This window comes from Lygodium microphyllum, unplaced genomic scaffold (assembly GCF_053477565.2).
Source record: "Lygodium microphyllum isolate KBCC unplaced genomic scaffold, Lygodium_microphyllum_v1.1.10 scaffold_48, whole genome shotgun sequence".
In the NCBI taxonomy this organism is placed as follows: Eukaryota; Viridiplantae; Streptophyta; class Polypodiopsida; order Schizaeales; family Lygodiaceae; genus Lygodium; species Lygodium microphyllum.
Genome location: NW_028229531.1, coordinates 533,129 through 559,724, shown reverse-complemented (window position 1 = coordinate 559,724; position 26,596 = coordinate 533,129).

Here is a 26,596-nt window from a genome sequence, read left to right as displayed (position 1 = left end):
GCCGGTATTAACCTTTGCATGAGTTTCACGCAGGGTATGGAAAGTCGGACTAGCAATATTTTTCAAATGGAAATATTACAATATATAAAATTGACTATACACTTATTTGAAATGTCTTTAAGCAAGCAAATGGAGGCAAGATCAGATAGCTTAGGATAAGGTAATGAATAAATAGTAAATAAATATATAAAGAATGACTATAATGGAGGATACAAACAAGTACTCAAGTTTATTATCGAAATAAAGAAGTAAAAAGAAAAATAAATCCATGGTCTACTCAAACTAACCAATGAGTTGACTCACTACAACTACATTGGTTGGAGCTCAAACAAGCGAACGAGCTAAAGAACTATTAGGATACTCTGAATGAGCTCTTTTAAATGCAATCTGCTCTTCAATATATCAAGTAGATATATAGTTGATTGAGTTAGGGGAAGCAAAAGTTGAAGTTACTCTAACTTTTAGCTACCTAACAATCCTGACTAGATAGGATTGGTGGAGCCATTACTTTTTGCTATAGAATTACAAATTATCAAGTACTCTAAATCTATTGATAGAGTTAAAATTCAAAATATCTAATAATATTAAAATTTGAAAGTCTCAATAAAAATCTACTATACTTAAGTACAATGGAATTGTTTATTAGAGCATGTAGAAAGCTAGTTCACATGCTAGTTGAAGTCGACTTTTAATCATTTAAAAGTACTATCTATTGAAGTTCTAGGTAGGTCATGATAGAGCAATCTATGAACAAGCCTAAGGGAATCAAACCCCTAAATAATAAATTATTGCTACTCTAAGTCCAAGAGGCTCCCTTGCCCCACCCCATAGTAACTTTTTGTAGGAAAGATCAGCCAAACTAATGAAACAAGGCAAATTAAACAAATATTACATTTTCATTTTTTCTCTCTTTGAATTCACCAATCATCAAGAATGTCCAAGAATTAGCTTTTATCACTTAGTAATAAAAGCAATTGTCAAGTTCACCACCTCATTATCAAGCCTAGCTTCTTGAAGTTCCTCCTCTACTAGTTCCATTTGATGTTCAAGGGGGAGTTGTACACTATTGGAGGCTATTGTTGTCTATGAGATGTGTTCAACATCAAATCTCTAGCAAATCATTGTACTCACCTAATATTTGTTCTTCACCAATCATATCCTCTTCATTCCGTTCCTCATGATCCAAAGTGCATGTCACAATCACCAAACCTTGTTGTAGTTGTTCATGCCTTATCAAGAGGCATGTCCTTGTCTACATGTGTTGAATCCATCCTTGGTCCATCTTCATTTTCAACTGAAATAGATATCATGGAATTTTAACGTGCCCGCCTATCGGCTCTATTCAAGCACGTTTTTAGTGGTCCATCAAGATATGAATCTAAGCAACGCTACCTGGCACTCCCATGGAATGTTACGGGGTTTGTCACACCTAGGGTTTCTTGAGTTCGAACGTTCGTGGAACCCACTAGGATCGACCTAAAATTAGGGTTCCTAGTTGACAAGGTCTCTTGATAACATTCTAGCGTCGGGACTTGGATATCCTACTTTATGCAAAGATACCCAAGCCAAGAAGCAGACCTATGCTGCACTTGGTTCAAAGAGAATGGAAAATGAGAGGGATGTGCCGCTCAACCTCTCTGCTCTCATAAGGCATAGTCCCATTTTGGTCCCCTAAAATAGCATGAATCGGGTTCTAACCTAACAATACCTAAAGGTCGTACGACTGTAGAACCTTGTGAGAAGCCTCCGAGTTCTCTGGGACCACCCTTCTGTAGGGCGGACACATCACGGGTTCCATCCACCCGCTTCTCTCAACGACATTATTTAGTTATCTGATTAGGTCCTATCACATTTATGTGTGACATTTAAAATCATCTTCCTTAATTAGGCCTTTTAGGGAACAGGGTTCGTTCGCGTAACTTATGGCACTGATACGAAAACAATTTAGACAGGTTCCTTGGAAGTAAACTTTATATTAGCATTTTAACTGAGATACAAGCCTTATCCAAAAAGGATTATTCCCACAATCTATGAGGATGCATCTTATTTCCTCCAAGTTTTCACCCTTGCACTAGTAACTGGGCCTCGAGAATCCATCTCAAGCCCCCCTGATATCCAAGCATCCTCTACATTCAAACAAACCCACGGAGAGACCTCTCGTGGCAAGTTCGGTCCACGTTCCCATCACGGTTATTCAAAGCCCCCTTGAACAGGGTTTGGCAGCGGCCAGCTAGGGGTGGTTTGGCACACCCTCCATTTCTTTTATGAGTTTGGGGTCATATAATCCTTTCACAGACGGTGTTTCTAAACTTACAAGCACAAATAATAATGAAGGTGAGTGCTCGAAACATTTGCTAAGGTGGAGTTCCTATTTTTGAATACTTAGAGTTCACCCCTTTTTGGGTTTTTTCTTGCCTTGATATCAACTTCCATAACCTTTTGAGGGATAGAGAATACCCTCATTCTGACCTCAATCCTATGTGATAGGAGTGAGAAATTACGCTATTAGATCTATATTGATAGTTTTCGGATGGTAGTTCCCCTAATTTGGTAACCTTTAGTCCGTGGTTCTTATCTTAAGGTCGCAGGTCTTAGATGACTCAAACTAGGATGTCAATTGGTCAGTTGGTAACCATTTTCCCACCTTAGAACTTTATCGGGGTTTCTAAGTTTACCCTAGGGTTTCATTCCCTCAAGATAACACGAACGTTTGTTCACTCCTCTTGCAAGTCAAGAGTAATTTAAGCCATTTTGCAATCCTTAAATAGTTGCAAGCATCGAATGTCACATGGCAAATGGTCGTTCTTTCTTGTGGATACAACATTCAAGTTTTCTTGTATTGGCTTCGAATTGTATCATATTCTAAAAATGATATCTCCAAGGGTGTTTTGGACTCATTGCGGCTAGTTGTTAGGATACAGACCAAAGAGCATGTTTACTTGACTCTAAGTCAACATATGGTTGTAACAATAATTTGAATTATTTATAATTAAATCCTAACTGAGTCGAATTAAACCCCATCCTTGCTTATCATATAGGGTTTCATTTACCAAACTGCCTCTTGCAATTAAGCTTAGCAATTCACATATGCATGTTAAATATATCTTTTAAGATGAATCCCTATTATGTAGTGCAATCGAGACTATCCATGATGCCATGCAAATCCAGATGCAAGTCTTTCTTGAGTTGATGATGCAATGCAAAGCTTTCATTCTTGGAAATTCATCTCAATAAACTTGTGCAATTCATGACTTGTGACTTAATTTTTTCTTTATGCAAGGTACATGAATTCGTCATGCCTAATGTAATTGCAAGTTAATTCACTCTAATGGTCTGTAGGATGCAATCAACGTACACGGTATATTTATATACATTGGAAACCTAAGATGCACTTGCAAAAATTCAAGCCTAAAACTCGGCTTAGTACTGCAACAACCTGTAAATGCTTAATCAATTTGTGGCAAATCATGGTCATTAAGCCTTTACAACTACCTTTCCAATTAAGCAATTTGTGTGATGCAAAAGTATGATTTCTTTTTACAATGATTATGCTTTACTGTTCCGTTCATAGAACTAGACATTGTAATGATACCTGGTTTTGGAGTGTTGAATGAGTGTTTAAACCTGAAAACCCATTCATGTTATCGGTGACTCCTTGCCCGATCCTCCTTCCATGGCTGCGGCTTTTCTAGTTACATGGGAGAGTTTACGCTTCGGGGCCATTTCAGAGCTTGGAATGCGGCCCTCCTCTTCTTCTGGAGCACTCCTTTGTGTTGCAGTTTCCTACGCTTGCTTGACTTCCGCAACCTTATGCCACGTAGAGGGGTAGGTGATGGAGATATTACGGGAATTGCAAGGGAGGGAGGGTAGTTGTAACCTCTTCTCAAGAGAGGGAAGGAAGGAGATTTCCTGAGCCCTCTTCTCTCTCTCTCTCTCTCTCTCTCTCTCTCTCTCTCTCTCTCTCTCTCTCTCTCTCTCTCTCTCTCTCTCTCTCTCTCTCTCTCTCTCTCTCTCTCTCTCTCTCTCTCTCTCTCTCTCTCTCTCTCTCTCTCTCTCTCTCTCTCTCTCTCTCTCTCTCTCTCTCTCTCTCTCTCAAGTTGGCAACAGGGGGGAAAGGAGAATAGCGTGTTATCCCTTGATTAAGGAGGGGATTATATAGGGGGAAGATGGGTGTTAATTTGGGGGGGGGGGGGGTTGGAGGTGGCACACGTGTGCCCCTCCCCCCATCAAAATCATCGTCATCATTGTATTCATGTCCTCGGCAGCTCCACCGCTACCACATCACCTCCCCCTGGTCAACTTGATATGCCATCATCATAGCCATCTTTTGATTGTAGCCCCCCCTCCATCCGCCAGCTAGTGGTGTGGACAGGGGTGGTGAAAAAAAATTCATTTAATTTGATTTTAAGGGGGGGTCTCACGACGGGATATTACAGGAATTAAGAATTTTTTTGCTTATATGATTAACATGTACAATTTTCAACCATGGATTGCCATTTGGATATTTGTAAAAGAAGGCATGTTGAGCATGCATCAAGGGAAGGTAAGGCTCTTTGGTTATTTGTGTATCAACATTGAAGAGCTAATTGATGAAAATTTGATTGGCTCTTTCTTCATGGTAGCTTAAGTTCTATGGTACTCCACATGGACCAATCAACCTCTAAAATTTCCAAGAAAAAGTTATTATGAACTTGTTTCATAATGCGGTAGTTGACTTCATAAATGCTCGCTAGTTTTCCCACATAGCCTAACTTATTCACTGATTAGATTTATGTTGCAAGTGCTTGCACAAGAGAGTTGTTGAAATGATGCAATAGTACAATAATCTTGAGTAACACATAGCTCATCAATCATTTTCATGTGGAGATGTTGTTCATTGGCCCACATGTTCTTGAATATTCGAAGCTAATATTGAAAAGTAGATATGTTAACACAAAAATGTTTACTCAAAACATGAAATTTTATAATACAAGAGTATTATTTATACCTCTATTTATTGTACTATGCATGAGCTTATGTGAGTAATGCTTAGAATTGATATATTACTCCAACCATATAGAGATTGGAGATTTTGGATGAGTAATGTTGTACTTAATCTTGTCAAAGAGGCACCCTCATAGATGTGCCTATAAGCTTCATCTCAAAGAAATTTTATGATATTTTGTGTCATCTTGAAACCATCATTAAGAAACTCATTTATTCCATCATCATCATGTAACTCATTGTTGGTGTAATTGGGTCCAAGCATCACCACCAAAGGGTAGAGTGTGGTCATAGTCAGAGCTAACATATGTGGACACCAACATCCTACTCTACAGTCAACGTCCGAGGTACCAAGATTGACATTGTTGAAACAATGGAGACAAAGACAAAGTACTCAAACAAAAATCTCAAGTGTATATTGATATATGAAACAAATACAATAGTCTCGAAAGAGACAAAAATGATAGTAATTGGATATATAGGGACAACCACTGGAGGAACAATATCATCTCATAAACTCAAAGGAAAATAGTAATACAAAAGGAGATGGTCGTAATATTGCCAATACTCATATCTCAAGATATAGAAAGGGGAACAACTATGCTATTGCCTTAGTACTCAAGGTATTAGTCAAAGGATTGGTCGAAAGACCCAGTAGGTGCACGATAGACACACACACGAACCCAAAAATATGAATGAATAGTCAAACCCTTTGTTTGGGTGGGCCTCTCCCTTATATAGCTTGTTATAGATGCGATATTCTCCCCCCATGTGTTGTGCCTATGATCGTTACTATTATACCTGCTCATAAATGCACTGTTAGACATCTTGCTTTAAATGCCACTAACTATCAGCACCCTTAACACTACCATTCATGGTAGACTCAGATAAACAAAGTTATTTCCTAATGTTGCCTTCATTCATCGATGGTGGGTGTATCATCTTGCTGGATTTGGTCCTGGAGTGGATGTGGGGAAATGGGTGCTGGACCCAAAGGAGGGATCATAGAAAGTAAGGCTAGGGTGGGTTGAAGTTTGGTGGAGGCCAGCCAAGGTGTTTCCAAATCAATCGAGTGGTTAGGGTCACAACAGCGGAAGGAGCAAGTTATAATATAGATGGTGTTGTTGCAACTAGAGATCCATTTAGGTCCATAAGGGAGGTTGCGATGCATTGTGGAAGATGAGCTCAACTACAAGCTTTTCCAAGTAGATTGCTCCCAAGTGGATTTATTGCTCGAGCTGGTTACACTCAAATGTGATTCTAGCAAGGGGGCCTACAAACCATCTAGTTCATGTTTGTGCATGGACTCAACACTCAAGAGTGCATGGATGTGATGCCAATGCTTCAAGGATAGGGTTTTAGATTTGGCCAGATAGCTAGTTAATATTAGCCAACTTCATGATATCTTGAGTAGTAGTGGAGGGGTCCTTAGAGAGTGGATCATCAAGGTTAGATTCTCTACCTCCCTGATCCTTGCTTGGATCATCAAGATTTGAAGATTCTTTTCCTTGATTTGGGTTTGATTCCTTCTTGGCTCTGACTCACATCTGGAGGCAAGTGCTCTAGCAATGTTTTAGTGGAGGATATGGGTCTATTGAATCCTGATCAGGACAAGGAATGCTAGTCTTCTTCATTTCTTGGGCCACTCTGGCCTGTTGTTCCTCTGGAATGTGCTACCAAAGAAGGTTAGACTCTGCCTTATAGTCTCAATTTGCCTAGTACTGCTTGTTATTATATGACTTGAATTTTCTCCTCTACCTTAGTGTTTTGTTGCTCCAATGCTTGAAAATACTACACCATCATCTACCACTTTATATCTGCAGAGCTAGTACTAGTGGAGAAATCAAAGTTCATAGCCAAAGCCTTTGGTGACACATCCTTGTCACTCATGGCAGTGATGGATTCTTCCATGGTAGGCTCCTTCCCTTTCCTTAAATTCAAAGGCATGGGATGCTTGGTTGCTATCCCCTCTTGATCCCTAGGCATCCGATCTACGACGATTTAGACAGTGGGTAAATTGGTTTGGGGCAGGGTCACAAGTTTGGACTTGGCAGCAGAGCCATAAGTAGAGTGTGTGTGAGACATGGTAGAACCAACACATGCGATCTCACCTTACTGTTGGGAAACAAGAGGAGTATTAGTGGTCTAAGGTTGGGCAGAGGGGGCAGACTTGGCATCTAAATCTGGCTCATCCAATTTGTTGGGCATGTGTTGGAGCTTGGAGTAGGACATGTGTAGGAGCTTGGAGTAGGATTTTTTCATGGCAACTTGGGCAGAGGGGGCAAACTTGGCATCTAAGTCTAGCTCATGCAGTTTGTTGGATAGGGGCAAGAAACCACAAACATATTGGGAACCAGCACTAGCCCTATAGATAACAAACTTGACTTGGGAAAACTCCCAATTTGACATGCAACAAATGGTAAACTAAATACGACCCGTAAACCAAAATGGTGCATCATGGTAGACCAGTCAAAGACATCATAGCCAATCTCGAGGAAGAGAGAAGGTTGGCAAGGAAAGTGTTGCAAAGCATAGCTGTCTACAACCAAGAGCAGTGAGCCTAGAATATGAGACAAGACATAGAAATGTGTGAGGTGCAGTGCATCTTAGTTGTTGCCAATAGAACTAGAGACTAATCTTATTAGTGAGCTCCTCACAAACTGAATCTTAGTAATGTTAAGTAAAGAAAGTAAAGAAAATTAAAAAGACACAAAGGGTACATCGAAAAAAGGTGCCCCAATGGAAAAAACAGGAGAAAAAGAGCCAAAAGCGCAAGAAGCAAACTCAAGTCCAGGGCAAGTACAAAAGAGGAAAGGCGCATTTTAAATATAAAAGCGCACCTTCAATCCTTGTAAAAGAGCACTAGCCTCCCTCCTATGCAACTTATAAATGTAGATGGGCATAGGTGAAGAAACCATGTAAATAGGAAGGGAATAGGGAAAGAGGACCTAGGCTAAAATGGTTAGTCATGTGAAAAAGGATGGGTGCCCAAAGAGGAGTACGGCATGTATAAAAAGGCAAAAAGTGAATGAAGAAGCTCATTGGCCAAAACTAACTCTCTTCTTCTTCTTTTTCTTCTTCTTCTTCTCCTCCTTGCTCTTGCTTGTGCTTATGCTTGTGCTTGAGAGAGGGAGTGTGAGGGAGTGAGGGAGTGAGTGTGTGAGGGTGAGGGACTGTGGTAGAGAAGCTCTCCATCTTCTCCTCTCTTATTCTTGTCTTTTTTCCTCTTCTCTTGTCTTGTGTGCAGCAATGGAGCTTAGGTCTCAGAGATTGAGGATCGAGCTTGCTTAAGCTTGCACCTTTGATCATGGAGCTACTGGAGAGCTGGAGGGAGGAGGCAACTCGATTGGGCATGAAGGTAAGCTCACTACACTCATAGGTATGAGAGCATGTATGGCTATGTGAGAGGTAGACATTGCACTTGGCTTGAAACACTTGAAGCGATAAGCAGCCCGTGGGTCTTAGCGATCAAGTGAGAAGCTCCCATAGGGTGGATGTGACACAGTGGACCTGATGGCATGCATCCCGAGATGAAAAATGGGTGCTCACGAGGACACACGGGGAAAAAGGAAATAAAAATACATTAAAAAATTAATTCGAGAAGATCCACGCATCGGATGAACATGTGAAAAAAAAAGGAATAATGGGTAGGGTGATAGGGGAAACACATGGGACCACTCAAATGACACATCCGACAGCCAAGACAAACATTCATGTGGAAATAACGAAAAAAATATACTCGAAAATGGGATCGAAAAGTGATAATGGAAAATTCATTGGCTGGAATGGAATGCATCGAAAAGGAAAATTGGCTAGGTTGGGAAGACGCACATAGCCATCCAGTCAAAACATAGATCTAAGGAGAAATAGGGGCATTCATGTGGAAAAAAAAAGATAAAAATACACAAGAAAATCATAATAAATATGAATTCGAGAGAATCTATCATGTAAAACAAGAGGCAATGAAAAGGAGATTTGGCACGGGAGTGGTGTTCAATGGGGCTGTCGAGGTTAGAATGTGATTCTAGTATAAGAAATGTACATTTGCATGGAAAAATATTTTAAAAATGCGTAGAAAAAAACAATGAAAAATCAATAACACAAAATCTGTGGGCTAAAACGAGAGGGAGAAAAAATGAAAAGGTTTGGTGGGACTAGGGGCTTGAGGCTAGCCAAGCAAGACCCCATTCCGAATAGAAAAGAGGATGTTCACATGAAAAAAAAAGTAAAAATCACATAATAATAAACTCGTAAATACGCAAAAATAAATAACAACCAATCTAGGCATTGAAAAGATTGTCATAAACTCTTGGGTTGAAACCATCCTAATTGAATAGTGATGTATCTATGAACTTGAATGAAGCTCCTTGGATTCTCATTTGAGAATTGATGCTTGCTACATATTAGTTGAGTTGGGTTGAATTGCATGCAAGGTACCTATACATGTACATGAGTTGCTTGAATGTTATGCAAGCATTTTAAGCAGTGAAAAGACACATTAGACTGCAGGGAATCAGGCATTGATAGGTTGCATAAAGCATTGAATACTTTCAACTACAAATATGGAAAATATTACAAGTACCGATAATATCACTCAAATTGTGGGAGAGAAGCTTGATAATAAAAACTTTGCTTTGTGGAAGTTCAAGATGCAAAATTTCTTGATTGGCAGAGGCTACTAGGATTTGTGTACGAGGGTTGAAGTAGCACCTAAACTGCGGAATAGAATCCAACTCATGATCAGTGGAGAGCTCATCATTGATAGTGGTTGAAAAGAGCAAGCAAAGTGTTACATTGGTTCTCTTTATGCATATCTGATGCGATGGCTATACAAATTACAAGCTATCAAACCCCAAAAGATGCTTGAGATATTCTCATGAAGAATTATGGTAATGTTACTCATACAAGGAAGATATAGTTGAAGTAGAAATTTAATAATATATCTAGAAATGGCGGGAGCATTCAAGCTTATATGATAGAGATAAAAAGCATATCATATCAGCTTGCTACTATTGGTTCTTAAGTCTCAGAGGATGACATGATTGCAACTACATTGAATGGATTAGGCAAGGAGTACAAAGCATTTGATACTACGATTTCTATGAGAGAAAATCCTCCTCATTGGGATGAATTACTTGCATTTCTACTACATGAGGAAGTCAAGCTTGGCTTGAATACAGGTTCGAGTACCTCTTAGAGCAAAGATACTATCTTTTACTCTAGTCAGTGAGATAGAGGTGGTAGAGAGATTTTCGAGGTCATGGGGACACTTAGAATATATGTGGACAGCAGATCACCTAGAGGTAGAGGTGGCTCTTGGTAGGTCACATAAGCAGTCTAATAGAGGGATGAAGCCTATCATTATTGTAGGAGATATGGACACATAGCAAAGGACTATCATAAAAAGCAAGCAGCATATATGAAGGCAAAAGGCAGACAACATGGAAATTATGCATCTTCTAGTGGTACACATGATGATCAAGGAGATAGGTTGTTTGGTATGTAGCATGTTTCTAAGAATACATCTAAGCAAGGTAGGAATGACAAGTGGTACATAGACTCAGGAGCATCTAATCATATGACTATGCATGGTGAGTGGTTTAATGAGTTGATAGTAGGTTCTCATGGACATGTATGCATTGGTGATGACACACAACATGATATTAAGCATACAAGTTTTGTTCCATTAATCATACCTGATGGCATAAAGAAGAGGCTATATGATGTACTACATGTGCCCTCTATTACTATAAATTTATTGTCGGTTGAACACATGGAAAAACAAAATTTACAAGTTAGATTTAACAAAGATGGTTGTTGTATTGAAGAATATGAAAATGACTACAAATTGATTGCTAAAGGCAAAAGAGAGATGGTAGAATTTTCATTTTGGATCCATCTATCCTTGAATTGAAAGTAGCCATGTTTGCCCATCATAATGGAGTAGTTTGGGATGTAGAAATCCGGCACAAACACATAGGTCATGTCAATATTCAGAGGCTGAAAAATATGCAACAAAGGCAGGTTGTACTTGGTCTACCAAAGTTTAAGTACATTGATCTAGGACATGTCTATTGTTCTACTTGTCAGTTTGGAAAACAAGCAAGGTTTCCATTTATGCGGCATGTCAGAAACATTTGCAATTGATACATTTAGATTTATGGAGTCTTGCCCATAATGCATCTTTTGGTGGTGCTAGGTATTATGTGTCATTTATCGATGATTTCAGCAGGTATACATGGTTGTATATTCTGAAGCACAAGGATGAGGTGATTGATGTATTCAAGGATTTTAAGACACATGCTAAAAATGAGTTTGGATGTTATATCTCACGTGTGAGATCTGATGGAGGTGGAAAATATGTCTCTAGAGAGTTTGATAGGTACTCGGTAAAATATGGCATAAAAAGGTAGCTCACATGCAATTATACACCACAGTAGAATGGTGTGGTAGAGAGAAAGAATTGTGAACTTATGGAAGCTGCCAAGGCAATGCTTAATGAAAAGAACTTACCAAATGCTTATTGGGCTGAAGCAATTATCATTGTTGTTTATGTACTGAACAAAAAACCTACAGCTAGAATTCATGACTTGACTCCGTATGAGAAATTGTATGGGCACAAGCCCGATATTAGCCACCTTAAAGTGTTTGGTTGCATTTCTTATGTACATGTACTTGATGAAAATAGAAAGAAGTTAGATCGAAAAGTTGTAAAGAGTGTCTTTCTTGGCTATGCACAAGATAGAAAGGCCTACAAGTGTTATAATCCCTCCACTCTGGAGACCTTGATCAACATGGATGTAGTGTTTGATAAGTTAACATCATGGTATGGTGGTCCAAATGTAGTGGTTTCTGATGAACCAACTAGCCTTACTCATGCTAAATATTATCCTTCAGCTAGTACTACCATGAATGGACCTACAGTGATGGTTCTTCTACTGTTAGTCCTTGGATAGGATGACTACAGTCATGTTTCTACATCCACTGACATGGATATGTCAATGAGGGGGATATTATATAAAGGTAAAGAGAATATGTTTGATGATATAATTGGCATACTTTACAATTGGATACAAGTCACCTGGAAGTGATAGTCTTGGCACCTGGTGTAAGACAAAGCCGGTATGTGCATACCATACGTTATGACACCTGGTGTAAGACAAAGCTGGTATGTACCACCTCATGAGAGGCAAGCGCAAAGTGAACCACAGCTAAGAAGTTCTGAAAGGGTCAGGAAACTAGTTGATAGCCTGACATATCATGGGTATTCAGTCAGATATTATGCATATATGACTAAAGTATTAGGTTATAGAGAGCCTATGAAGTTTAGTGAGGCAATTGCAAATGAAAATTGGTGTACTGCCATGGGCTGTAAATGGGTTTATAAAGTGAAATGCAAGTTAGATGGTTCATTGGAAAGGTATAAATCTTGATTGCTTGCAAATGGATATGCACAGTAGTATGGCTTAGACTATGAGGAGACTTTCAGCCCGATTTGCAAAGATGGCAACCACAAGAACAATCATTGCATTAGCAACTTCTAAGGAATGGAAGTTAGGCAAATGGATGTCAAAAATGTATTCTTGAATGGTGACTTACTTGAGGAGGTGTATATGGAAAAGCATGAGGGCCATGTACACCCTGACTATTCGACACATGTATGAAAGATGAAAAAGGCCTTGTATGGGCTGAAACAAGCAAATGCTTGTATCAATACTTATTTATAGCAACTTGGTTTTCAAATGGGTCATGTAGACCATCTTGTTTACAAAGAAGACACAGAATGGTTATGTTTTATTGGTATATTTTGTCAATGATTTGATCATAACTGGAGATGATGATCATGGCATTGCTGAAATTAAGTCATAGTTATAGAGGTTGAATTCAAGGTGAAGGATCTTGGAGAGCTAAAATACTTCCTTCGGATTGAGGTTGTGCCTACACCTCAAGGTATATGGCTGCTGAAAAAATACTTCCTTCGGATTGAGGTTGTGCCTACACCTCAAGGTATATGGCTGCTGCAAAAATAGTATGCTCATGATATGTTGCTAAAATATGGCATAATGAGTGTAAAACCATGGAAACACCATTGGATCAGAATGTCAAAATTGTAGTTGATATTGGGAATGAAATAGAGAATGTCACTATGTATAGATAGATGGTGGGTAGCCTGATTTATCTCATTATCACCCATCTTAACCTCAGTTATGCAATGGGACTGATTAGCCACTTTATGCAGAAGCCTCGTAAGCCATATCTAGATGCAGTTAGGAGGACTATGCGGTATATAAAGGGTATTATTGATTATGGGCTCTTTTATGAGCATGAAAAGTCACTTGAGTTAACAGGCTATATAGATGCAGATTGGGTTGATTGTGCCTATGACGGAAGGTTAACCAGTGGTTATACTTTTAGCTTGGGTATCAGTATGATCAATTAGAATAGTAAGAAGTAGCCGACCGTTGCTTTAAGGCATAATACAGGGGTGCAGCCTTAGCAACATGTGAAGCACTTTGGTTTGTGAAACTGCTACATGACTTGGGTATACATTTAGACAAGAAGGTCACATTGTGTTGTGACCATCTCAGTAGTGTGATGTTGGGTAGCAACCCTGTCTATCATGCTAGATCCAAACACATAAGAAGTTCATTACCACTTCATTAGGGAGATGGTACTTGCTGGACAGATTGATCTACTCCATGTGAAGATAGAAGACCAATAGTAGATATCTTTACCAAATCACTTGGTAAAGAGAAGTTTGTGCATTTCAGGGAGCTACTTGGATTACAACAGTTAGTTTGAGATTGAGGGGGAGTGTTGAGATTCAAGCTCATAATCACCATCATTGACTCTATCTTGACAGCTGTAGTCATATTTATCATGTGTGTTGTTGTAACAAATCAGTCGAAGACTCAACCATAGTTAGTGATAGAGTCAGTTAGTGACCTAGACTATTATGTATTGTGTGACTAGACTTTTATCGAGACCTAAAACTGGCCTAACACTTGCTCTAAGGCACTAGCCCCCTCGGGCCTCTACTACACATCTCAAACCACCCCATACAGCCTCGCAGCCAAGAGCGTCTAAGGGGTATACTACCCTAACCTCAAATGTAGAACTTCCTATTTGTATGGATTGTAATCTAATGGATAACCCTTTCCACACTCCTCCAAGGGAGTCCCTACACATATCGCTGGTATACACTATGTAAACATAGACAAAGGGAGCGCCCCTCCGCTAATAGCCACAGCCCCACGGCTCTCCTACACCTCAGGGATCGGCCCCAAGATGCACTGTGAACACATAAAGCGCATTCGATACATAATCCACTCTTTTAATTAATCGTTCTAGGAGATAATAGATAGTCCTCATTGAATATTTCCCAAACAAAAGATATCGAACCACTAACCCTACAACTTAGGATACCTCACACTCAACATAGGTCATCCTTCATGAAAACAATTGTTGTGCATCTAGGATGATACCATATGTTGCGTGCAATGTAATTGTGTATGATTTATAGTACTCAAACAATTTCCTTATTGGCAACTAGCATTGTAAAGGTGCAAAAACAATTCTTTTCATGACTTTCTTCTAAACCGAGATTACTATGTTGTTTGGGACTAGCACCAAACATTCTTGTGCTACTGGACCTCTTAATTTTCAACCATGCGTATCCTATATGCCAAAAAAATCAGAAAAAACATCAGAATTCAATGTATTGTAAGCATAGTAATATACCCTTCTCCCTATCACTTAAGATTGTGCATTTGGGGGTAGGTTTAGAGTGTATTTTTCATGTGTTTTTCCATACATTCATAAATACAAATATCAAATTTTCATATTTTTTGAATGAAACAAGTCTTTTTTTTTCTTTTTTATTAGTTTTCACTATTTTTTTATTGATAATTATTAATTATTCCTAATTTACTAATTTAGAATGATTGATCTTATTGAGAATTATTTTTCTATCATATTCCATCCCATACAAACACCATATGTACGACAAAACCCCAAAACTGCATCATTTTTCTTAAAATTGCAATGTTGCGAGTTTTGCATGTTTATAAATAAATTATTAGATGACTAAATTTTCTTGATTTCTCTAACATTTCTAATGGATCGGAGCATTGGCAACCAAATGCAACCATTTTTAACCAAAATTTATCGTAAAATAATAAAATCTACCGCTTACTCATAACTTACTCATAAAATCACACTTTATGAGGTACATATCTCGTGATTGGAGGCCCACTGATGCTTCTAATAGCCGTTGATGATCCTTCCAACCTCAATCTACGCTCCCCTTTACACTCCAACGTCATCCTACAATCAAAATCTTTCATCTCAGTCCACCCCCTTCTCTCATAGAATCAACAATAGAAACACACAACAAGAGGAGAGAGGAGAGAGGAGAGGACTAAAAATAGAATTTTCATTCCTTGGCTGAAAATATGCATGTCCACAGTCAACAATAGAAACACGCAATAAGAGGAGAGAGGAGAGAGGACTAAAAATAGAATTTTCATTCCTTGGCTGAAAATATGCATGTCCACAGTCAAATCGAAGCCCTTTAGGAGTAGATCAAGGATGTGCAATCATCTCTCTCTCATCGCCAACATTGGAGAGACAAAAAATCCCACAAATTTGGGGCATAAAAAATTTTGTGTCCCCTCCCTGCTCATGAAAATTTGCATGTTTTTTAATGTTTCACTTCATTTGATTTCATTTATAAAATATCAAATTCACACTTTGGGTTTTCACACTGCCTAATAGTGGATTTTTGAATTTTGGCAAGGCAAATGAACTCCAATTTGAGATCCGTCTAGCCAGGCAGCTCCATGGCATCGAAATCTATCAACATGGCCTCTATCACACACTTTCTGACTCCTGGGTCACATAGTTGCTTTAGAACACCAAATCTTACAAGGATTAAATGGGGGGTTAAACGGACTTCGAATCAACAAACCGAGACTTTTGTTGCATTCCTCGCATCGAACTCTATCTAGGAAAATTTGAGCTCATCGATATGCAACCGTTTCATTTTGTATGAAAAATTGGTCTTTTATGTCTCTCGAGCCACTTTTTCGCTTCAAAAAGAGGTCCCAAAATACACCTTTCATTATGGTGGCCATAAGATAGAGCGACTCAGTCTATCGAATCCCATGAATTGATTTGCACAAACAACATCCATAAAAAGCATCAAGCTACCACAAAACAAAATACTCAACAAAGCACAAGCATAGCTTTCACCCTACCCCCTAATCAAATCAAGGCATGAAAATCCACAAGGAATAGGCGTAGCATAATCTCACAAAAGTCCAGAGTGAGTCACAAATCAACTGCTCCAACACAGACTAGCTAAAAAGAACTATCAAAGAAGTCATCCTAGGTGGTGGCCTAAACTACTGACCCAATTAAGGACAACTGGACTAGGAACTCCTACTAGGCGAGGACTTCTATAGCCTAGCCGCATGCATTTTCTTTTGACACATTTTCTTTCAAGATTTCCATACTTGGGCGCATAAAAAGGAGAGAGCTGAGTGTAGAGTGACCCAAGGAGAACAGGGCATCAGCCTCAGTCTGACTTGATACCCAAAAACCGAGCAAGCTCTTGCAAGGCAACACTTCAATCTTTTTCTCTTTCGCTCACTTTGATTTTCACTCTAACCTTCCTTAGTATTTCGTTTCTAGCTAGATGTCATCCCTAAGAAGACAAGGCATCGGCCCCAGGTCACTCGTCCCTAGGAACCTACCAATTCTTTGCAAGACGATGATCAACTACTCTTAACATTTTTCTTTATTTTCTCTCCTATTTTAGGGGTTAGAACCGCTTTTTACACACCTCTATATTTTTATATATTTCAAGTATAGGCATGCTTGTCTCTTCTTTTTATTTTAGTAGGCCTCTCTAACTGCCTCACACTAGTAGGGAATCCTAGTGCAACTGCCTAGCAGGCTAGCAATAGGCCTTTCAATGTCCGACAATGTCTTTACAGAAGGTAGATAACTACTAGAACCTCCCCCATATATACCTAAGCTAACCCTAGTGCTTCATGCCTTGATTTTCGATCCCCAACAAAAGAAAAATCCCCCACAAGTACATAAACACATATAGTGTAATAGGAACGTACTCATAAAGCAAGAACATCACCTAGACTTGGCCACAAGAAGCTTCTGCGTAGCAAGAGGCTCCCTCCAAGTCTTGCTAAATCTGTATAGCATAGCACTAAAACAAAACCCATTAACCTCACTCGCACTAAAAAGACACATGGCCCTCTTGGCCTAACAAGATGTTTCACAAAATGACCATTCCTGATTATGACATAACTCTACCAAAACATAAGACCATCAACCAAGGATAAGGACTCTTTAAGCCCTATACTAAATGCATTAGCTTATTGTCTAACCCCCTTGCATAAATAGCAAGGGGTGTCTGACGAATATGATGATAAACAATCATATGCATCCATGGCAGAATAGGAAGGTCCTCAATTGCTACCTAACTCATAACCTAAACTAGCCATTGGCAGGGCCAAAATAGGATGTGTCAACAAGAAGACCCCAAAGTAGTCCTAGGCTAATATTAGAAGGTAATTGTAAGAGCTCCCCCGAACCACAATTAAAAAATACATCTTCAACAAAGGCATAATTGGCTAGGAAATCTGCAAAGCGATTCCACTGTCAAGGAACTAGTTGAGAAGTCACCGTCTCAAAAATATGCAACATATCCAAGGCTGCACAATGGTATATCAGTAGGATGGGAAGGCATAGAAACGCACGTAATTTTACCGCTCATAGCATTAGAAGATGCCACGAGAAAGGGAATTGTAGATACGGGAGTAGGAGTCAATGTGCTCAGCCATACAATCTTGCAAACCTGGGGTAACTCACATGTGGAGATTGCAAGGTTAATGTCACGTTAGCTAACAAAATAATTGGTCCTAGCAAGAGTGGACTACAACATTTGGAGTACTGAAAGATTGGCCCTAGCAAGAGTTCAGTTCTCACTGAACTTCATAGTCATGAAGGGAGTGGAGTATAACATTCTAGTAGACTGACCCTAGATGTGAAATCCACAAGTGATAGAAGATTTTCATAACGGTCTAATATTCTTAGGCAATAGATCAAAAGCTATGAGAGTCTAGATGGAAACTTGGAAGACCACATTGATCAACCTAAATGCCATCCCTACCACCTTGAAAGGAGACTCACAAGTCAAAAATTCCTCTGGGCCACTAACCAAGTATATTCGCTTGCCCCAAGTATGTGCAGGATTGGAAGCATGTGCTAGCCCCATTGATCTGTCATTCTTAGATGAAGAGGAGGATTATAAGAAAGTTATGAGGACAGCCAATGAGTCCCACAAAGCCAGACCATCTCAACTACCAAAGAGTAGGACCACACCATCAGTACCATTCAGCATGATGGCCAAGAGCTCTAGCAATCAACCAACACCTGTCCCTTTCCACATTTCATCTAGCAAATTCAAACTCCAGAGGTTTCTTAAACACTTGATGAGAGAGCTAGCTCATAATCCATCCGCCAAACTCAAACCCCTCAAGGACCTCATGGAGGAGCCAAAGCGACAGCGGACCAAAGTGCATGACTTGAACCTATTGTACAATTGGGCACTAATCATGAATGAAAAGAAGGCAAAGAGTGGAAGCTTAGGAAATGACAAGCAATCAGAATATGATGATTCAGATGATAAGTACGAAGACTTCTACTCTACAAATGAGGAAAGTGAGGAAGAGGCCATGACAATAGAGTACGATATAGACGATCGAGTGATCGAATAGATATGAGTAGACTCCAAGCCACAGAAAGCCAATGTCTTTAGGATCGAAAGAGGAGTCATCAAGGTAGAATGCAACCGTACTTGGTTGGACCACCTAGGTGTAACAGACTATGAGCAAGCTCGATTAGTTCAACCTAGTACCACACCACTCTTTAGAATAGGATTAGCTTCAGAGCTGCAACCACCAAGGGAAACTCCGTCTTCTAGTGAAGGTTGTGAGCTTAACTCTAAGTCATAAGTTAGCTCTGAAAGAGATTCGGCGACAATATCCCAACCACCTAAGGCCAAACGCACCAAAGGGGACCTACCAATCCACCTAAGGTGCAGGAAGTTGAAAGAGAAAAAGGAAAGACATTCAAAGGGGTCAGAAGAGCTGAATAGCAAAGGAAGCCCCAAGATCTATCAAAGTGCTTTACGAAGTTCAAAAAAAAGGGTGATGGGGTAGTGATATTGCTGGGAGCTAAGAGGCAAGGATAGGCAAGTGAACTAATAGAAGGGCTTACTAAGGTCAAGAAAGTTAACTTAGCAGGGAAAGGGAAAACGTCTTGACCCATGTTCATAGCAGAAAACCTAAATGAGAAAGAGGAGGCTGATCTCATCACTCTTCTACAAGAGTATATGGATGTCTTTGCTTAGTCCTTAGATGAATTAAATGGAGTAGATCCAAGGATCATAAATCATAACATCCCTATGACTCCCGATGCAACACCAATTAACCAGCAACCATACCCGATGAATCTGAAGCATGCATACGTAGTTAAGGAGGAGATAGATAAGCTATTGAAGGTCGGATTCATCTACAAAATTGAGAGCACAAACTCAATGTCACCTAAAGTAATTGTCCTCAAGAAAGAGCACATGCTCAAAAGAGTAGCAGGAAAAGAAGCCTGCAGGTTCTTGGACAGCTTCTCAAGCTACAAGCAAGTGCAGGACTACCCTAATGATATATATAAGACATCATTTGTAACTAAATGGGGCATCTTTGCCTACATAGTCATGCCATTTGGGCTGAGGAATACACCAGCTACCTTTCAGTGACTCATATATGCCATCTTCAAAGGCATGCTTAGGTGTTCGTTGACGATCTATGTATCCACTCTAGTTGAAGGGAACACCTACATAAACTTTGCGCAATCTTTGAGCAATGTAGACTGTATAATCTATCCTTAAATCCCCTGAAGTGCCAGTTCTAGGTAAAACACAGATGTATCCTAGGACATGTAGTGTCTAAGAACGGCATTGCCATAGACTTCTCCAAAGTCAAAGTCATTGTCGATTTACTACCACTCATGAACTATAAGGGAGTTCATTGCTTCTTGGGACACACAAGGTCCTATCGACGATTAATTCTAAGCTATGCATAAATTGCTAGATCCCTTTACAAATTGTTGATTGTAATTGAGTGGACCAAGGAATGCCAACGTGCCTACAAGGAACTAAAGAAGGCTATTACGACCACACCCATCCTCAAGCCCCAAATTGGAACATAACATTCCACATGCACATTGTTACATCAAAGTTCACCGTGGGAGCTGTTTTGTGCCAACTTGGTGAACATAATATCAATTATCCTGTGAGCTTTGCTTGTATACGACTCACATATCAATTACTACGCAATGGAAAGGGAAGGACAAGCTATGGTGTTTGTTGTAAAGAAGTTCTATCATTATCTTTTAGCTACACCCTTTACCTTCTTCATTGACCATCAAGATTTGCTTTATTTGGTAAACAAACCTTGCATTATAAGATGCATAGCTAGACGGTTACTTCTGCTTCTAGAATTTTACTTCTCCATGGTTGTACACAAGAGTAAGCAACATTACATGGTAGACCATATGTCTCGTATACCCACATGAGAAGCTGTTGGGCAAGGCATTGTAGGTGACTTACCTTATGTGCACATTTTCAACATGTCCAATGAATGAGACTTGTTTAGAATTGATCTAACACCGTAATGGGTAGATAACATAGTCCAAATCCTAGAGCATGGATTGCTCGGAAGACCTATAGAGACGGATAGGCTAAAGCATCTTATCCTCAATATTGAGCCCTATCAATTTTAATGGCTATCGAGCTTTATAAGCTAGGAGAGGATGGGTTATTGCAAAGATACGTGTGAGCATGAGATGCATGATGTAATTATTGAAGCACATGGTGAAATTACTGGGAGGAAACTTCAGTAGAGACACTACAATACGCAAGATGTTGCAATCTCAACGGTGCTGGCCCACTCTGTTTTGCAATACAGCTAACTTCGTGAAGCATTGTGACGAGTGCCAAAGGACCAAAATCCCCATCCGTAAGGACAAGATGGAGTTAACCCTAGTAATAGCATGACAACCGTTTGAAAAATGGAAAATCGACTTCATTGGGTAGATCAGCCCCACAACGCAATACTCATAGGCAAAGTACATAATTGTAGTGAATAATTATCTCATGAAATGGGTAGAAGCTTGGGTCACTATGAAGAATGATGCTAGGATCACATTTAAGTTTCTTTGGAAGTAAGTGATCTCACAATTTGGCTACCCCATCATCAATCTAGTTAGTGTTCAAGGTACACACTTCATTAAAGAAGTGATTATCCATTTACTATCCACCTTGATCATCCATAGGACATCCTCACCATACTATTAGGCTCAAGCTAATGGTCAAGTGGAATCCACGAATAAGATTCTAATAAATGTCATGACTAAGATAGTCTCCACCTCACCCATTGACTGGGACAATAAGCTCATGGTAGCACTATGGGCCTATATAGGATAGCTTATAAGACGGCCGTAAGGCAATGGCCGTAGGGCAAACAACATTCAAACTGTCATATGGTACTGAAATAATCATGCTAGTGGAGCTCTTTGTTCCAAGCTTGAGAGTGGCAATCCAAGAGAGATGGGATAGAAAGGAAGCATGGATAGAATGCTTGGTAGAGTTAGAATGCCTATTTGAGACTTGACTCCTCCTAGTGACCCATGCATTGAGCAAGAAGAAAAGACACAAGAGGTGGTTTGACAAACATGTCAAACAACGTGGCTTTGAGTAGGGCGACCTAGTGCTACTGTACTCTATAAAGGGCCATGAGTAGAAGATGAAGTTCAAAGGATTGGGACCTTTCAAGGTCCGCAACATTAGTCAAACCGGCAATATAGAGCTCAAGACTCTAGAGGGAGAGGGCATAGGCTTCTTTAATGGCAATCACCTCAAGAAGTACTACCCTCCAACGCATCCACTGCATGACTCTCCAGTGAACATAAGAGTCACCTCCATCATTGAGATAGAGAACGAGGATGAGGAAGTAGTATCACCTGCCTACCTGCGCATATTGGTCACTTCCCAGGGGACACATGCCTTGATGCACTCATTAACGAGGGAGCTGACTTTAATATTCTTACATATGACCACTGGACCCTCATTAGTTAGCCCCAATTTTGTAGCCTACTAACGCTAAAATCAACCCCTTTTAGGAGACAATCTTACTCACTGTTGGAAAGTGCAAGGTAGCGGTCTCTATCGAGACTCAAAGCCTACCAATTATCTTCTATGTATTGCCTAACACTAAGGCTGCCCCAGTAAGGAAACGCTACTAGAACATGCATTCAAGAAACAAGCACACTGCAACGTTGATTACAACTCATAGTGTATTCACCTTGCCATTGGAAATATTTAAATACTGACAATTTCTTTCAGCAAGAGCAATATAGCTCCATCTAAGCCCACATTGACACCAGTAGAGGAACCTAGTGCCAAGCCTAAGGAGGGGGGTCATGACTTTTCCCACCCCATCGAAGCAAATCGGCCGCAACCCCTAGTAGACACACCTAAGAACATGAAGCAACAACTCAAATGGGTACCCAAACAACAATCACCACCGTCTACTAGGAGCCAACCCACATGAACTCATAATCCTAGAACCTCATGTCCTAGGCCTAAGAGATAAAGCTGACACTATAGAAGTAAACAAAAAGCCAACAAGCCGTGATGGATCCCCAAAGCCCTATTGCACGCTCAAGGCTACTATGAAGGATACAAATGGGTTTGGTTACCCAAGGCCACGAGTGGCACGCATTTCCCTCAGACACTACCTTCCGGCCCATCTCCACAAGACACTAAGCTAGCTAGGAATGAGAAACCAATTGACCCGAAAGGTACCAAACCCATAAGACCACAATAGGTCTATTGACCAAAACTAGAGCCCTCTACATCAAAACCAACTCAACTTGACACTTCTAGTATCACAATTGTTCCACAAGCAGAAAGAAACACAGCAATTGAGCCGCAAGACCAATCCATCACACAAGTGGTCAACAAACACTCTACTAACTAGTCCATGAAGCAGGCATTAGCTACTAAGTTATCCAGTCCAATCAAACCCCAACCTCCCACAGGCCTTAGACCCTCTTATGAGCAGAGATCTATCTTTACTTTGGCCTCAAACATAGCCATGAATACGGGGGACCACCTGATCACCTGCATCAAATGCTTGGATGCCACCTCCACCATGTTTGCTAAAAGCTATGAGCTGTTGGATTTAGGCCTCTTAAATGAGCCATTGGCAAACGGATGTATGCTCCTTATCATGCACTTGGGAAGAATATGAATTCATGTTTGTCAAGATTCCCATGGTAGTTGAGAAATTGATCACCACGGAGATTTCTCGAGACCTATGTGGCTCCTACGCCACTCAGGGTCTTGGCCATCACTCCCAAAGAACCATTAAAAGATCATGTTTTGGCCCACCTCTATTTGGACCAAATCCTAACCGAGGAAGAATTGCATATCATTAGCAGGATGAACTCTAGTGACTTCCTAAACTGATGTCCTGACCTACATTACACACGTAGGCATTAGACCTTATAACATGAACTATCACGCCCATTTAGAGTATAGCCCGCAATTCTATGATTGGCTCATGAAGAAATAAAGCCTAGCCAACTGGCACTTAATGTCCTCAACCCTTCATCCTCCAATCCTATGAAGGATCTTCATCATTCCTGAGGGGGAGGGGGTAAGATGGACAAGAAAACATGGCCCGAACCTCAAACCAAATTTCAAAAGCAAAGAAGGATGGTTAAAGTAAACTTGTACTTAAGGAAAATTTTTAAGAAATTTTTGTTGGAATGTGTGGACTGCTTGAAGCAAAAATTTTCATTCTATACTTGAACATTTCACCATTCCATAACACACATTTGTAATCCTCTTATCTTTTTGCAAAAATTCATTTCAAATGAGCTAATAGTGAGTTGTTGCATCATGACAGGAACCCAAGATGGTAGGGCACCACAACAAATGTAGCAAGCTTTCATTCTCAAAAAGGGAGTAGGCCAAATATAGCAATATGCTGAAAAAGAACCTGTAAGTAGCTCAAATACAAAATCATTCACAACCTAGAAGACATGGTGATAGAGGATCAGGTTGTGAAACAAATCATCGACTAATGCAACCTCAACAAAACAAGTATCTAGAGAAGGCCAAGCCATCAATTACACCAAGTGCATGAAGTTCCTACGGTCCTTCGATGCCAATCAGAACCGTGACACAATGACAGTGAGGTAGGGAGAGGAGTCCCAAAGAGTAGAAGTCAAACTGAGTCCTGAACTAATGGAAAGGGCTCTTGTACTTGTCAACAAGCCTGAGAAGCGCGGCCAAAGAAAGACATTTACAGCATGCTGGGGATGGACATAGGCCAGGTGTACACAAGTGATGGGATCAGTTTAGTCGACATCCCCAACCCCAACATCAAACTACATGCAAAAATGTCCACACATTGTTCTCCAGCTAAAGGTACAATGCTTTGATGAGTAAGGTCAAAGTACCGCTCCTCGAGAGCCTTGCAGCTAGATCCTTAGATGAAATCAACAAGAATGCCTACATGCATAAGACTATCAAGTCTTCAACAAAAGCACTAGCCATGGGCCTAGAGCAGCACGTAGGGAGTCTCCGGTTGTCAAGAATCGTGTGGTGGGGAGACTTGCTTGAGTTGCTCACTAAACACACACTGTATACATAAGAGAAAGCTCACTCAAGAACACAATAAGAGATATGGAGATCAAAGCGTTTTCTTGCTGATTTCTTCTTCTTCTTCCACACACTATACAATATACACAAAGTATAGATAAGATACAACATCAAGGAAAGTTGCCTACTAAGTCAAACACTGCATAACAGACTACACTAATCGACTTGTGCTATATCTTTACCAAATGTAGATAGTTGTAACAAACGAAATATAATAAGTGATAAATCAGTAGTCATGTGAGTATCATAATGACTACCAATGTGCTAAGTGTAGACATGCAGACCCATCTAGCCAAGCGGTCTATCATCAATGTCCACACGTATAGAGCTTGTCATCTCAACACTCCCCCTCAAGCTAAACTCTATCTCTACAACTCCAAGTAAGCTTCGAAACTTTCAAAGCTTCTCTATACCCAATGCCTTTGTGAAAATGTCAGCTATCTAATCATGTCTCCTGACATATACCAAGTCAATCTCTCTTACAAGTACCTTCTCTCTCACAAAGTGGTAGTGCACCTCAATGTGTTTTGTTCTAGCATGGAATACTATATTCCTAGCTAGTTGTATGTTGCTCATGTTGTCACAATGAATGACAACTGAACCATCTCCTTGCATATCCAAATCACCTAATAACTTTTGCAACCATACCACCTCACATATTGCCATAGCAGCACACTCAGCCTCTGTACTCAATAAAGCAATTGTAGGTTGCTTTTTACTGCTCCATGTAACTGATGCACTACCAAGGGAAAATATGAATCCACTAGTAGATCTTTTTTCTGACATGCTACCAATCCAATATGCATCTGTGTATCCAGAGACATGTACATTCTTACCTGTCTCATAAAAAAGTCCATAATGTAAAGTGGACTTCACATACCTCAATATACGTCTAACTGCATCCAAATGAGGCTTTCTAGGCATCTGCATAAATTGACTGACAAGGCCAACAACATAGCTCAAGTCTGGCCTTATGATAGTCATGTAGATTAGACTCCCTACTACTATCCTCCTGAACATAGTAGGGTCTTCTATCTCATCCCCAATATCAGCACTCAACTTCACATTTTCCTCCAATGGTACTGAAAGAGGCTTACATGCTATCATATCATACTTGGATAACATATCCAAGCCATACTGCCTTTGTGATAGCCATTTACCATCATCACATCTGATCACCTCAATACCAAGAAAGTATCTCAGCTCACCCAAATCCTTCATCTCAAACTTCTTCTTCAAGAAGTCCTTAACTTCAGCAATCCCATTGTCACTGTCACCTGTAATAATCAAGTTATCCATATAGATGACTATGATGACCAAACATGCATCTCCCTTTCTCACATAAAGTGATCAGTATCAAAAATACAAAATCCAATAATGACAAGATACTCTCCAATCTTGTCAAAGCATGCTCTAGATGCTTGCTTCAGCCCATAGAGCACACCTTCTTTAACCTGCACACATATGTGGAATGCTCTAAATCCTCATAACCTGTTGGTTGTTCCATGTACACTTCTTCTTGTAATTCACCATGCAAGAAGACATTCTTAGCATCCATTTATTGCAAACTCCAACAGTTGCCATCCTAGCAATTGGACTGAATGTCTCTTCATAATCTATGCCATATGTTTGAGCATAGCCTTTTGCAACCAGCCTAGCCTTATACCTGCTAACGCAACCATCTGCATGTCAAGATTATGGGAGAGAAGGAAGGAGTCTCACTTGTAGCTTTCTTGCTTGCACAATGGGGGTATACACACAAAGGTGGAGGCTGAAAACAGTTTTCCTCTTCTTAGTTGT